This window comes from Daktulosphaira vitifoliae, unplaced genomic scaffold, assembly GCF_025091365.1.
Source record: "Daktulosphaira vitifoliae isolate Bord-2020 unplaced genomic scaffold, ASM2509136v1 Scaffold_4, whole genome shotgun sequence".
NCBI classification, from domain to species: domain Eukaryota; kingdom Metazoa; phylum Arthropoda; class Insecta; order Hemiptera; family Phylloxeridae; genus Daktulosphaira; species Daktulosphaira vitifoliae.
The window spans coordinates 4,053,549-4,059,548 of NW_026099575.1; the positions used below are offsets into that span (position 1 = coordinate 4,053,549).

Below are 6,000 nucleotides of genomic sequence, written 5' to 3' on the forward strand. Positions count from 1 at the left end.
GTTAGACGATTAATTAAAACAGTTCCATAAATCGTAAAATGTAATAATCTACTATGAATATTGTTACCTATGTTTACTTTGTAAGATCTTCATTAAATTAAAATTACATTTACTATGTCACTACCAAATAAACAAATAAATTATTACTTTTATTACTAACTGACAACAGAATTTTTGTAAAGAAGATTGACAGAATACAAACGAACTTCTAGAATAATTTACAGGGAGAGACTTAATGAATATATACGTTTGTATTATTTTCAAGATTATTTTACATAATATTATTATGTAAAATAACACTGTTATATGCATAATGTTTGATAGCTATTATTAAGTCATAAATATCAGGAAATTGTATGGTTCTTTCTCACCACAACTATATTCACAGTAGTGGTGAATACAATACTAATTTATTAATAGTAATAAATGCTGATCAATTTATATAAACACAATTATTTTCATAAAATATAGCTATTTTTTCAATATAACTGTAAAATAAATACAGATAATTATTTACTGGTTCACCAAGTTAATTATATTAAAATAATTAATTATTACAATCGTTTTTTTATTATTTTTATTTTCTAAGCAAATAATTTTAATTTTTCGAATATGATATACATTATATACATGAATGTAAAATAAAGAGATCTGATAACCGCTATCTTATATTAACAATTAATATGTCCGCTTTTTAATCTCGAAAAGTAACATAAACTATTAAATAGATAAAAATTAATCACAGTTAAAAGTTTATAAATCAAATTGTAGTAATTATTTATAAATTTTAACATAATTTCTTAAGTCAAATCTTTCAAAAACTTAGGAAAATATTGTAGTTAATAGATAATTTTAAAGTAGTATAATTTACCTTTGCACTTAAATATTATCTCTTATAAATACTTCTCAATAGATACCAATGATAGAGTACAGGAAGTTTTAATAAGAATATCGTCAAAAAAATAACATCAGAAGAGATATCCAACCATTTTTATTTTCTTTCTGAATATCATAGCTTTTATCAAATTATTTTTAAAAATAAAAAGTTTGATTATTTGAAAAAATAAATTATTTAATTTAATGAAAAAGAATTATAAACTTTTTTTGCGTTAAAAATAAAACTTCAATTTTTATTTATTTATCAATAATAAATCTTGTCTAAATATCATTATCAATATCCAGAGAATAGATTGTGCTATTTTCCGTATCATATATTCAATCATATGGTTTTATTTGTTTATGTTGGTATCATTGTGTTGACAGGATAACAAAAATGTCCTGATTATTTTTTTTTTTTATTCCTATACTATCATTTTTATTTAAAATGATTGAGTACTGCACTTCAGCAGTGTCCCTATAATCATTGTGCCTTAGTAACGATTATTAATTAAACTTTTTTTCATCACAAATTATAATTTAAAAAAAAATGATTATTAAATTTGTCTCAAGTAATTAAATTGACGAGTAATAGAAAAATCAATAAAATATGTCATATTACAATAGATGCATTAAATATGCTGTTTTTACCACATACTTTTTTTTGTATTATTTTTATGAAACTATATGTAATAGTTTTCGAATATGCAAGCAAAAATGAACTGTTATTTTTACTAATTTATTTTTAAGTTACGTTATTTTTTGTTGAGATTTGTAATCTAGTTTTTAGGATATAATACATTTTTTTTTTTTTTTAATATATCAATTATTTTATGTGCATATTTACATTTATATTTTCAAATATTTTTTGCTTAAAAGTCAAAATTTTATTATTATGGTGAAGTTTTAACTGAAGTGTTCTAATTAAAAAAGTAAGAAAACCGGTATGCTTGCAATACGTTGTTCATTAATTAATCAATTTCGTGAAATCATGCGAGAATAAATTTTACTTAAGGAATTAACATTTATAAAATAAAAAACTTAATATACTTCCTAGACAAAAACAAATGTATAATTTTTTTATTTTTCTAATAATAATACTATTTTATTTCTTACATAATCCTATAGCTTAGTTCGTATATACATATTCAAATTTATTTTCAATTGAGATTTCTACATTATTTATTCATAATTCAATTCAAAGAACGTATATTCACTGCGTCTAATATGCATTAAACAAATAAAAAGTATACATACAGAATGATCAGTTAACTATATCTCATATATTATTTTCAAAAGGAAAATATAAAATATAATTTCATTTTTACAGAAGTTATAAGTAATAACCCACATTAATTAACATAAAAGATTATAGTTTTATCTCCTTTTTTTCTCCTTAAAATTGTATCAATTATAGTTTTTAAGATGGAGACATATATTTTTAATTGGCTATAAATAAGAAAATGACTGCTCAATAACAACATTTGAACCAGATATCACTAACATTTAAAAATAAAGGATGAAGTTCGGGTCAGTTTATTTTTATATCTTTCAGCATTTCTAAACCTTTTTTCCTTCCCATTACGATGTAAAAATACTTAAAATAATTTTTTAAATAATGATTCAATAGTTGTTATCGATCTTTTATATTCTTAGTTAGATTATTTCCTTTTTTTAAATCAGTTAGAGATGTTATCATTTACAAATCTACAATTGATACAACGTTTAGGGGGAAAAAAGGGATATAACTATTTTTTTCCTTGTTAATTAGAGTGTTTATGGTTGTTTTGGGTTGGGGATGAATATTTTAAAATTTGAAAAATTATATTAACACGAATTCTATTGTAGTGTTGACGTTTATTATGTGTAATTTACATAAATATAAGGTGTTTAGTTAGTAAAGAAACGAGTTTCTATTGTTTTTATTGTCAATATCACGTTATTTTTTATAACTTTTAAAATTAAACTTTTAAATTTGAAAGGAAATTTCAACTATGTATGTACCGAAATATAAAATAGTAATTAAATTGACAATGCAGAATAAAATTGTTGAAAAAACAATGAATTAAATACAAAATAATTAGCTTAATCAATTCAAATAAAATGTTAAAGTAAAAACAATAAAAAATAGTTTTATTTATTGCTTGCTTAATGACTCGTTCTTATACAAGTAGATCGTTGTTCCACAAGTCAAATTTAAATAAAAATTTTCTATTAACCATTCGTGTTGCTAGGGTTTTTAACCTGCGTAGAATGTTACATAAATATTATATTTAAGCGCCTTTTAAAGAATGTCAAATATTTTTTCAAATATTATTGAAAATAAATTTTCAAATACTTTTAATGACGACCTCGTTAACTTGTATTAAAAAATTATCATATGTATTGCACTAAGCGGATAACTTTTTACTAAATTTTCACTAGAAGCGTTAGATGATAACTCACATGAGAATTCCTGGAGACACTTCGATTTAACAAAATACGATTTGTTGAGTAACACATTTTATCTATAATCGTGACTTAGATACTAATAAAAATAACAATAATGATATGTAATTGTGCAGTGAACGCTTGGTTGAGTTGGTTTTATAATTTATAATATGAAAATATAATACTTGGTTACATAGGTGTCGAAAATGTATGACTAAGGGATAGCTCCTTACTTAACAATTTAGCAAAATTATTTGTATTAGTTTATACAAATTGTTTTTTAATCGGGAAAATTTAGACAAATAGAAACAAAAATTATTTGCTATATCAAATATTATTAAAGATGTCAAAACATAGTGATACACTCTGTATACATAAGTGATAATATTTATTATATTTAGAGCATCGATATTAGATAAATATTGGTATTAAAAAAAACCCCAGCATAGTGGTGATGTGGCATAGTTGGATTAAGTATAATGATATCTGACAGTAATTAAAATCACTATCATAAAAAACGCTTCGATGCAAATCTTTAGATAGTGTCTAATTTTAAAAAATTGGTGGATTATTCCAAAAGCTACATGATGTGCTATTTTCTTATTAATATCTTTATTAAGATAAAGTATGTCAAATAAAAGAGGGATATAAGTACTATTTCTCATGAAAAATTTTAATTGATCCATTCATATTTTAAAAAGTTATAACATTTTAAAGTAAAAAATGTAAAATATAAAATCGAGAAATTTCACAAAAAAATAGCATTTAGTAGCCATTTTCACCGTGAAGACAAAATAAAGTACGAATTTTTTTTCCGTAATAAAGTACATTACATTAGCTTTAATTTAAGATATATAAAAACGTGTCAGACATTTCGGAACACTTTCAAAAGTTAAGTTAAAAAAATTAATTTTTTGTGAAAAAGTTGTAATTTTAAATCTCCCCTGTGGACAGGTAAAGGGTCAAATTTATAAAAAAAATATATCAAATGATAGGTAAAGACATCGATCATCTATAAAAAAAAAATTTTAGACTCGATTACTCAGCACAGTGGGGTAATTGGTAAGATAGTCGCGGCATAGTGGAGACGTTGCATAGTTGGGTCCAGTATAGATTTAATCTGACAGTGATTAAAATCACTATCATAAGAAACGCTTCGATGCAAATCTGTAGATAGTGTTTAATTTTAAAAAATTGATGGATAATTACAAAAGCAACATCAACTTCTATTTCCTTAATTATACCCAGATTAGTAATTCTTTTAATTATATATTAAATAATTTTTAAAATTAATTGTTTTCAAATTATTATTGATTTTGATTTTTAATATGTTAAAAGTAATAATTTTGAACCTACTTTTTATTGTCCTTTAAAGTGAAAGTTTTATTAAAAAAAAAAATGAATTTATTACCATAACAAGTAGCTCAATTTGCAAGTTTGAAATTGACATTATTAAATAGATAAAAATGAAATTGTTAAGATTAATATGCTGTCAGCAAATTTTATAATTACTATTTACAGTATATTTATCAGAAAAATTAGATTTTTTTACATTTTTATCGTAATAGATCACTTAAATAAAAATCATAGTAATCATTTCTAATTAACTTTTGGCGTTTAAAAAGATTCTACAATGGAAATATTCAGAATTTAATTAATTTTAATGATTATATATCTAAAAAAAACCAATAAAAAAACGTTATTCAATTTAGCCAATTATAAAAATAATAATTATAAAAAAATAGGGCAATGTATTGCCCTTTAAGATATTTTAAAATAAAATAAAATACAAAACCCAGGATTTTAACACAAAAATAGCATAATTTTGAATACGGTAGCCATTTGCGCATAGCAGATATGTCGTCGGGACAAATTTTTTTTTTTAATTTTATAGTACATGACATAAGCTTTAATTTGACATATGTTTAAAGGACGCAGTATTTCCGGAACATTTTCAAAAATTAAGTTGAAAAAGTTAGTTTTTATAAAAAAGTTACTATTTTGAATCCCCCTCTGTGATCAGAATAAGTGTTAGATTTTCAAAAAAATGATAACAAATGAAAAGAAATTACATGAGGTTTCAATATAAAAAAATATTATTTTGATTTGTTAATATTTGAAAACGTTATGGCAGTTTTAAGAACAAAAAACATCCCGATAGAAGATGATTTTTATCGCAAACATTACATTTTTTTTTTAATTTCGACAGCCATTTTCACATAGAAGATAAGGTGTCGGGACAAATTTTTTTTTTACATTTTATAGTATATAACATAAATTTTGATTTGATATATGTTTAAAGGACGCAGTATTTCCTGAACATTTTCAAAAATTAAGTTGAAAAAGTTCTATTTTTTATACAATGTTTCAAGTTTTGAATGCCCCCTCTATATTGGGAAATTGTCCAATTTTATAAAAATTTTATTATTCTTAATTTTAAGAATTTAAAATTTTTGTAAAAAGAAAAATTATTAAGTTTATAAAACTCTACAATAATATGAAGTTAAATAAATTTTTTAGCTTCGATGCGAAGCGGAGAAGGTATTAATTTTACTATGATGTGTTTTTTTTTTTTTTTTTAGTTTTTTTAGTTTATTTTTTTTAGTTTTATGTAACTAAAATAATTAAAAAAAAAAATTATTAAAATAATAAATAGTTTTTGAGATATTTGCTGGTCAATGTTAAATGGATCAC

At 22.3% G+C, this 6,000-nt stretch overlaps 2 protein-coding genes across 15 annotated transcripts in view; one reads left to right on the forward strand and one right to left on the reverse strand.

Annotated features, from left to right (window-relative positions):
• The window catches only part of LOC126905527 (uncharacterized), a 49,078-nt gene that overhangs the window by 15,371 nt on the left and 27,707 nt on the right, over positions 1-6,000 (forward strand). The gene's annotated exons all lie outside the window — the stretch shown is intronic.
• Positions 1-6,000, reverse strand: part of LOC126905522 (ATP-binding cassette sub-family G member 4-like) — a 32,911-nt gene that overhangs the window by 12,632 nt on the left and 14,279 nt on the right. The window contains exon 1 of one of the 8 annotated variants that reach the window (XM_050685279.1): positions 872-1,139. The exons of 6 other annotated variants lie outside the window; for them this stretch is intronic. The gene's annotated coding sequence lies outside the window, so the exon portion shown is untranslated. Of the gene's footprint in view, positions 1-67; positions 162-871; positions 1,140-6,000 lie in introns of those variants that run through there. One more of the 8 variants, XM_050685284.1, reaches the window with a different exon arrangement.